We start from the raw sequence: 10,458 nt of genomic DNA on the forward strand, positions 1-10,458 counted from the left end.
GAAATATTTAGTTTCTCTCTTCGGCCCATAAAGACCCACTAAAATTGAGTTGTGCGTTTTGAATTGTGACCCAAAATAAACCCAACGCGTCATAACTCATAATATAAAGTTTTAAAAGTTAACTTACAAGTAAAGTTAGATATGAAAAAACACTAGCATCGCCCCCTCTAATGGTTATGTAAAAACTCCTAACAATTTAATGAAAAAAAAACAAGAGCTTAGAGCTATATAAAATAGCATATTTGTAAGGTTATGTAATTTGTTAAAAGGGAATGGATCTCTTATAATTGTGTAAGGTATTTTCGCATTAATATATATGGATGATAAATCTTGAAACTCAAACTGAAACAAGAAAAAATGTCATTTTGTGTGATATTGTTTTTTTCCTCTTCGTTACCAGAAGTAGACCAAATGAGCTAGCACTGATTCTGTAAAAGGACTAATCAATCAAAGAAATTCATTTTACAATGGGTCACCGATAATATCCATAACTTAATTCCTTAGGCTTATTTTACCATGTCTATTATCTAATATAACCTTTGAACAAAAGAAAAAATGAAGGATATTGAGCGAGAAGAAACATGTGCAAATTATAACAAGTATCATTGTCAAGCGTCCCTATATACATATATATATTATATTTTTCTAACTGGTAGGTGAAATACAACGACCTTTATGATCTCCTACTCTACGCATATACAGGACGTCACATACCCGCATCTCACATATCTTCATAATCTTCCGCAAAAGCCCATGATTAACAACCATTTTACACTCACCTGGTATCATTGTCCAGGGGCAAAGTAGGAACTTCAAGTATAGTTAGCAATTTTCCAGTAAGCAGTCAAAGAGAGAGAAATCAGCTTTACAGTTCGGTTATTGCTGTTGTTGGTGGAGCTTGCAGTTGTAGTATGTGTGTCCTCAAGCTGCAGTCATGCACCTGCTTTCATTCAAAACCATGTAATTATTGAGTTTATTATTTCTTAGGTAAACTTTACACCAAAGAAATGGCTTTTGATGCATACCTCCATGTTTGCCAGTAATGTCAACAGATCCTTGCACTGATTGATCATAGACCGTTCATTCGTCATTGTGGTTGCAAGTTCAGATGCCAATGTGTTCACATGCTCCACCTGTTTAAAAGATTTTGTTTTTAAAGACAAATATATAAATATACAGCCTGTTAAAAGACGTAGTATATGATAATTTAAAATTCTTGACACTTGAGTTCAACTCAATTCAATTTAGTTTTAACAAAATGTTGTAATTTTAATATGTTAGCAAACAAATCACTAACATATAACACTGAACTTATACATCAATAATGACAAACTGCAAAATTGATGTACCCTAACGTAAGATAATATAGCTAACTACATAAATGGTGCCTTTGTTAAAATTTCTGTATAATTCTTAAAAATATGATTTTTCCCTTTTAGCTACTGCATAAATAGTCCTTGTTCTTTACTTTTGTAACATAGTTTGGGATTAACAGTAGAGTGAGACCCAAACCAGTCATTTTTATCAAACCACTAGAATAACACAATATGCATATTTAATTTTTAAAAAAGGTTCATAGACCTAAAAACTGGCACATAACGCATGATCAAAGGCGACAGAATATAGCTAAATCATCTGTCAAGCATTGAATGGGGCAGACCTATGTATCATTACTCGTTAATTCATAAAACTAATATTTTTCTTAATTATGTGCTATATGTCAAGGAATCAACAACTAAGGTATCCAAAGTTCACACAGCTGACAGTGAGGACAGGGGCTCAAAAGAGTTTCCACAAACCTTTGTCACTAAAGCGCATATCAAGGATGTCATTATCTGCATCACATCAGCTGCTGAACGGAAAGCATCTTTTAAACTTTGAACATCAACCTATAAAAGTAACAGAAGTTAGCAATAATTTTTAAAGCTCTTAAACCCGAATCATAAAACCTCATAATGTTTTTACTGTAAACTTTTATATACACAAAATACCTTTGCACCATCAACAAGTGGGACACGAAGGGTGCTAGACTCCAGAGACCCAATAGTCCCAGACAAAGAGACAATGTGATCCCTCTCAACTTGATCCCAAATTTTCAAATACGGTATCTGCGTTTCCATGAAAATATATGATAAGATTGCTGTGATATTATAACCAACAGAAAGCCACTACTAGGAGTAATGAAAGAAACAACATGAAGTAATAATTCACATTCTTGCCTGTGTTTTGAGAACCGTGTGCAACTTCAAGTTTTGCCTCAGCTGTTGTATCTCCATTTGTTTAGCTATGACAGACTGTCGCATTTTTGATGTGGTTACCCATGAATTATATAGACTTTTCTGAAACAGAATGTAACATTAGAAAAACAGTATATAAATAACATAAAAAGCTAGAAGGTGTGCGCCTATATAAACTGTGTATATAAATAAATAAAAAAACGCTTTGATGCACATGAAGACACAATAAATAAAGCCATAGAGGTATACAGGAAAAAAATATAAAATGCATTACTTGTAGGGACAATAGAGTAAAAGCTGATAATATTTTCAACTGAATTAGCTTATAACTAATGTAGCCACTCTCACATTAATGCATGCATGTATATACATAAATGTATATAGTTAAAACTTAATGAGAAGTTAAGAACTATCACTCAGATTAGCCTCATTACTGCTGCTACCTACTGGCAGAATTGTCAACCATATAACGTTGATAATCTATTATCTTAAAAAGACAGCTTTACGAAATAAATACATATAAGAAATCAAGTTGCCCTTCCATCAATTTATAATAACTTATAGTTCATGTAAACACAACTTGCACAGTTGCACTGCAGAGTGCAAGGGTACACCATTGGCTAGAAAACTAATTAAAACAGCCTATAAGGAACAAGAGGTCTACTCTAATCTACAAACTAACACCACGCATATACATTAACGCAAAATGTGACTTACAAAACATGACTTTTGCCAAGATGTAATTCATGAGTCGACCAAAGACTAAATGTTATTTGAACCAAACAGAAATAAAATTATTTCAAATCATACGGAACGTCTTTAATCTTTATAAAGGCCATAGTTATCAAAAGCACTCGCCTGGGGCACCGAGGCGCAATTTTCAAGTGAGGCGCAACCATACCACCTGGCACCATCAAAGGCACTCTTCTGGTAATTTTCCGGCCAAAATGCTTTTCCGGCAATTTTTCCAGCCAGATTCCTGCCACTTTTCGGCGCAAATTATTGCCAAATTTCGTCTGGGGCAGATTTGTGGCTGCGTCACTGGAGAGCAGAAGTTGAAGAGGAGAAAGAAGAAGATGAGAAAACTTAAGAAAGGACTTTGGCTTTAATATCTAACCATATTAGTTCTATAAATATATTTAGAGAGTAATATTAATTTTATATGCTTATATATAAGATATATTTGTTATTTTTTTCAATGCATAACATATTTTATTTTATTTTTCATTTAAGTACGTTTTTTTTTCTCAGGTCCTCGCTTTTTTTGCGCCATGCGCCTAGGCCCCAGGCAAGGCCTATGCGCCTTGAGTGCGCCTAACGCTTTTGATAGCTATGATAAAGACACCTATCACAAGTGGGCACCCATCCTTTGCATTCTTTGCAACTAACATTGAACATGTTGCATAACATGTCCCCTGGTAAAAATAGTTATATCTCCCACAAAATAACCAAAATAACAACACTGACATTTTACTGTTTCTACATCAAAATGCACAAATCACATCAACAATTTGACCCGTCCAGGGCTCCAGGCTAATGAAAGCAGGACAAATTCTGTAGCCTATCAAGCCTCAAAGCAGATAAATAGAAAAACTGAAATCACTACTACCAGTACAACACAAAGCAGAATTCAAACTCCAAAAATAATATCAAGCAATGCCTTTAAGTTCTTGCAAATGTTCCCTACATTTAAACTTTTCCCTAGTTCTACAAGTAGCTAAGTAGTAGAACGCATTCAGCCAATTATCTTTGCAAGTTAACATGCACCTGTGTTAGTACTTAGTATAAAGTAAATACACTACTCCATCAGTAGATAACCAGTTCACCAACTCCAGTGTACATACACTCAACTCAATTATTAGTACTTTACATATTTGGCCTCTAAGTGAGAACTACTAACCCCTGACAACACTAACAGAAAAAAAAATGTAATTAACAAACAAGCCAACAGCAAATGATTTGAATTAGGAGGGAACTGTAACAATAGCACAAGATGATAGAAATCAACTGGTATGAAAGGTGTGTGCTCTGTAACTCACATAGGTATCAAGCTAACTACAACAACAGACTAACAGAGAAAGCAAGCAAACAAACCAGTAGCATTCATACCTGAGCAGTTGCTCTCTGGACATGCATCGCAGCATCTGCTCTCGCATTTGCAAACCTCCATTGCAGATATTTGTTGTGTAGCATCCTCAAAATATGTGCATCACTAATGGCATTCCTTCTCCTAGCTTCAGCTGCAAAGCTGAGAACCGAATGTGGATTGCCCAAATTACTATTAGACCCAATTGCACCCCGTGCTCTTGTTGGACTAGACATACATCTTGATGGAGATGATGCAGACACCAACGGCACACTCTTGCAAGGGGAAGCAGGTCTAACAGCCCCTCTAACCGGAGAGGGAGACAATCCTCGTGGTGTTAGTGCTGGACCGTCTTTTAAATGCCTATTCCCTGCAATTAACTTATTATTTTGCGCCAAAGGAGGCGAAACCGGCTCCGGTTGTACTCTCCTTAACGATTAACAGTTTCTTGCCTGAATCTAGCTGGCACCATAATCGCCCGAGGCATTGCACCTTTAACATAACCAGGAGTGCTACCCGATGAAACACTCTCGGCATCCGAAACCACACGATCAGAATTATCAGAATCATTAAAAAGCTTATCAATACTTCTGCTAATCTCCGGCATTACACCCTTATCATCTTTCAATTTCTCCTCCCCGATCATCGATTTCCGTAAAGCCCTAACCGCAGTTGCGGTTCCAGTTCCAGATCCACTCAATTTCAAATTCTCATTAGAAAAATCCACACTCCTGGTCATGAATCCATCCTGCCGTGATCTCCCTGGCCACCGCTTCTGTTCAACCGAATTCGAAATCCCTAGCTTCCTAACCGGCGTCGCAGGCCTCCTCTCTGGAGTACCAGGTCTCGATCCATTATTATAACCAGCAGAAGTCGGTTTCGATACCTTACTCACCGGTGTCACAGGCCTCCTCTCCGGTGTACTAGCTCTTGATCCGTTATTAGAACCAGTAGATAGCCGTCTCGATACCGGAGTACTCGGTCTCGATCCGTTATTAGAAGCCGTAGACGGCGGTTTCGATACCTTACTTACCGGCGTCACAGGCCTCCTCTCCGGCGTACTATGTCTCGATCCGTTACTAGCAATCGGCGGCGGTTTTGACGGCTTACTTAACGGAATCGCAAACGACGGACCTTGAAACGAGACCGATAAACTCCTCGCCGGCATCGCCGTTAACATCTTAACGGCGGATGACGGCGTCACCGGACGACGCCGTTCTGTTGACTGAGCTCTCTTATTAATATTATTATTATTCACCGGCGTCATCAGATTCGTGGAAGAAACAGAAACTAACGGCGACGGAAACCGTCTTCTCGGCGTACACGTGGAATTGGAATTCGAATTGGAAGACGACGTCGTTGTGGCAGTAATAGTAGAAGAAGAAGAAAAGGTACCTGAAGATGACGTGGACGTCATTGTAGTAGGAGTTGCAGTAGAAGACAAGTATCGTGAACCAACATCCCTGGCTTTTGGCCTACGTGGCACCGGAACATTGTTATCAGCAGCCTCAGAAGGCACCAACGGCGCACGCTTCGGTCTGGCCGGAGACAAACCTCGCGACGGCACCTTCGAACCAGGCGTAGAAGACACGTTATTAACCACCATTATTATATCGCATAATTCTTCGCACTTTATTTAAAAAATTAAACCCTAGGTGAGGTTAGATCAGATCAAATTGCAATGGAGTGTGAAATTAATAATAAGTGGAGTGGAATTGAGGTGTAACTGACTGAGGGAGTGGATCGTGGAATTGGGCGTTACGTATCACCGGCGAGAAGATTTCGCGGAGGAGGCGGAGGAGGAGGAGGAGGAGGAGGAGAAAGGAGTGGGTTTAGGGGAGATTTGGTTAGCATAACGGTCTGTCTTTGTGACTTGTTAACACGTGTGTATCTAAGCGCAATACCAATTTAATATATATGTAACTTGTGTTTATGTTTATTTTTTCCTTTGTGTTAGGACATGAAATGTCATGTGTATGTCCCCAGTTCTATCAGAATGGTTCGATATGAAAATAACGATCGTGAAACCAAGTTAACGGACTGAAAATGTCAAAAGAAACTGATTCGATCGAATCAGTGACTGATTCGATCGAACCAGGACTCATTCGATCGAATGAGATTGAGCTTTAAGATTTACATTTTAAAACTTGGTTTGTGACTAATTTTTTAGTTGGGCTCTGCTATGCGCCTACCCGTTTTTTTTTTGGGAACAACGGTTTTTGTGTGTTTAGGTCATTGCACTTTCTAAATTTGAGAATCTCTGTGCGTCATTTTGACCAGACTAAGTTGTCTTAATTAATAATTGGAATTTAGGTGTAACCGATTGAGGGAGTGGATCGTGGCTTGGGCATTCCCTAGGAAACCATATAGCCGGCTATGACTTGACAGCCGTTGTACCATAAGAGCAGAATTCTCTAGCGAAACACATGGTGCGACGAAAACACAGGTGGCTCGGGATTCGAACTGACAACATCACAAGTCTTAGCTCAAATCCTTCATTATGTTAATTCATAAAAAATGATGCAAGTGATGAATATTTGTCTCAACTCGTTTGGTATTTATTACTCTACTCACTTCATAGCATTTTAACTTACTAAACGTTGTAATTATAATTACAAAAGTATATTTTAACTTATTAAACGTTGTAATTGTAATTACAAAAGTATCCTTGGTGAGACATGTATGGATGCAATATGTTTTCGCGTTAGTTAAAAATGGCATCACACAAAATGTTTTTATAAACCAACGTTGGTAGTTGAAATGTTGTTCTCATTTTCTAAAATAGTTTTTGGCTTTTTTTTTATGGTTTCTTGCTTAGTTTTGTAACAACCAATATTAGTTTTTGCTTCCTAAATTCACTTTACATGTTACTATGTTGTAATGTTTAAATACTACATAAATGTTTAAAACTAGGTTTGTACCCGTCGCGATGCGGTGGTACATCAAAGCGCACTCCGTTGGTAGAAGTTCGTTATGATCGCGGCGGTACATTAACGTGTATTTGGTTGTTAGAAGTTCGTTATGATACCGACACTAAACACTGGTATAACTTATAATATAAAAAATTAACATATTAAAGAAAAAACAAACACAACTTATGATCAAAGCAACGCGAATTTGGTTGGTATCGGTTAACTTTGTTATGAAACTGACATTAAACCTAAAGATTAAATTAGCAAACGTCCAGAATACCCGCACAACTTATTATACCAGAAAATAACTCATTTAAAACGATGTTTATTGGGTTGGTAAAATTCGAACGCTACAGCGCAAGTCGACGCGAATTGGGTAGATTCTGGTTACGTTAGTTACGACATATGAACTAAAAAAAAATAAAACATTAGTCGGTGCCTGGGCGTTACGGCGGCGAGTAGATGCGAATTGGACCGGTTTCGGTTACGTTCGTTATGATACTGAACTAAAAATAACCAAAATATTGTATGACGCGTCACAAGCTCGTGCCACCACGTGGACCAATGATGTTTGTTACAGCTGTAGAACAAAAAAACGGTCGGTAAAACCCGAGCATTACGGCGAAAATTCGATCTAAATTGAGTTGGTTTCAGTTATGTTCGTTAGGATATTAGAACTGAATTATAAAAAAAAATTGATGATGTGTCAGAAGTTGGTGCCGCCACATGGACCTATTACGGTCTTGCGGCACCAACTTCACAAATATTATATATAATAATATTCATATTAGAAAGTACTTTTTTAAAGTTACTTGAAGTTGTTTTAAAACTAAACATAGTTGTTTGGTTTCAACAAATTTTCAGGTTTTATCATAACTTTTTAAAATTGAAAAAAAAAACACTTAACCTAATTATAAGGGCGCATTCGTTTCACATAATTCATGGAAATTCAAAAGAATTGGAATTAAAATCCCATGACATGGCGTGTTCGTTTTGTTAGAATTGGAATCTTAATTTCCTTTTGATGCGTTCGGTTGTCAAGGAATTGGAATTGGAATTTAATTCCTTCAAATTTCTTTAAATGATGGGATTCTAAATCCTTCCAAAATGTGGAGGACTTCAAGTGAACTCATTGGAATCTTATCTTTGAGTTTTTTTTTTAACGAGAACAACGAATAAAATATTTTGGTTTTTTTACTTTTTTTGTTTTCGATTTATATTTTGAGTTATAATTTTTTTATTATTATTATTGAATATTTTTTTGAGGGGTTTTTGATCTTAATAGAAAACCCCTTAAAAATCATTAAAAAAATCATAACACAAAATATAAATAAAAAACAGAAAATCTAAAAAAAGTGAAGTGTTTCCGCCGTTATTCTCATAAAAAAAAAACTCGATTTCAATTCCTTTGTCAAACGAACACACCAACAATGGTATTGGATTTCAATTCCTTCAAATTCCAATTCCTATTGGAATGTTCAGATTCCAAATCCTATTCCTTCCAATTCCAATTCCAATTCCATTCAATTCCGTGAAACAAACGCGCCTAAGAGGCAAAGCTTATTTCATGAATACTCATGTTTAAACGTGAATGAGATGATTGCATTAATTAGGGTATTTGTTTAGCTGTTGAAAAAAAGTAAAAAACATTAAACATAGAAGCTAGCTAAAAATATAAAAATTAGCATGCTTACTTTAAAATCTTTAATTACAATAACAATTGATTATAGATGGTAGTATGAATATTTATAAGGCTGTATGCTATGGTGAGGGGCATCGAAGTCCCTCCACTGTGCTACGTCAACGCCAGGTCATCGTCTCGTAAAAAAGGGACATCGAAACCCGTCCCGCTATGGTTTAATACCCCTTGGACACCCTAATATGTCACACGCCGCCCTAGGACCTAAGCGTATGACCAATAGTTGGTACTTGTTTTGTTAATATATCATAGTTCTGTTCTTTTAGCGGAAGTCTTTTGAATAAAATATCATTATATTGAAATCTCAGGAATTTAATACCCGTTTTAAAATACCTGTCATTTTAAAATATAATTCTTCACAGTATTTTAAATATCTGAGCCATCAGATCACCTCTAATGACCATGTCCTCAATCTTCTTGTCTGCCTTGCTTGTCTGTTCTAACATTTAATATTTCCCTGAAATGTGGGGAAAATACGTCAGCTATGTGCTGGTGAATAACGCTGACTCAACAAAAAGGTTTTCATAATTCATCATACATAATCATATACAAATCATCTTCGTTACGACACAACACCAATAGTATTCAACGACTCAGTGGGCCTCATCCTATCTTATCAGAACTAAAAAAACCAATAGACCACATAATCGGACTTCACTTGCCCTAAAAACAGTCACTTACCTCATGGTCAGTATGTATGTAGTGTGCCAACTACAAAACATTTATGTATGGATCCAGACACATGTATTTTAACCTGAGTGTTTAGTACTACCTTGTATCAAAACGTTTTAGAGGATGTGAACCAATCCTTATGCAAATACTTTCATAACTCTTTACATATGGATAACAGTCCATAGTTTATAAGAGTAAACATTTCATAAACATAGAGGATTCGTACCAACCCTCATATAAAATCTTTTCTGACTCTTTATTTATGGATAACCCTCCATAAATATCTTTAAAACAGTACATAGACGTATTCACGTCATAAAACATTCATAAAAAGGTTGGACGTATTCACCTTATAATCAATGTGTCTCACTGATAATTGCCTGATCTTTATCTCGGACCTTGTACGAGAATAACATTTTATAAATAACTAGATCTACAATCTAGCTATAGACCTTAAGTCTATTTGCATAACCTTTACCTTGATATCCATTTCATTTATAAAACATTTATATACTACGTTTCTTCATGATGAAGAAACGTATATTCATTTCTTCATTCATAAGATATATCTTTGTAATAAAGAATAATATTTTATTCATAACCTTATCTTATGAAAGCTATATTTCACTTATTAACTGATCAAGGTATAGACTATACCCCTGACTAGGGTCTAAGCCATATATAATAAAATAATCGGGCAGAACCCCTACCTGGTATGGCTTGTCTATACGGAATACTTAAACTTCTCGTGGGCAGCACTCCTTCTTGCACGTACTTCTAGACAATTAACGTGTCGGAATTGTCGGGACTATGGCACGAAAACCGAGGTAAAGTGTGTGTGATGTGATGGAG

General features: G+C 36.5%; 1 pseudogene across 1 annotated transcript; it reads right to left on the bottom strand.

Annotated features, from left to right (window-relative positions):
* Positions 1–581: 581 nt before the first annotated feature.
* LOC143605830 (QWRF motif-containing protein 2-like) lies at positions 582–5,929 on the bottom strand (annotated as a pseudogene). The gene is made up of 6 exons (XR_013148624.1): positions 4,347–5,929; positions 2,220–2,339; positions 1,992–2,108; positions 1,800–1,889; positions 1,026–1,133; positions 582–940 (listed from the first exon to the last, which is right to left on the bottom strand). The product of XR_013148624.1 is annotated as a QWRF motif-containing protein 2-like (transcript).
* Positions 5,930–10,458: the final 4,529 nt, after the last annotated feature.

This window comes from Bidens hawaiensis, unplaced genomic scaffold (genome assembly GCF_021521415.1).
Source record: "Bidens hawaiensis isolate Kalapana, Puna unplaced genomic scaffold, B.hawaiensis_p1.1 tig00071644_1, whole genome shotgun sequence".
NCBI lineage: Eukaryota > Viridiplantae > Streptophyta > Magnoliopsida > Asterales > Asteraceae > Bidens > Bidens hawaiensis.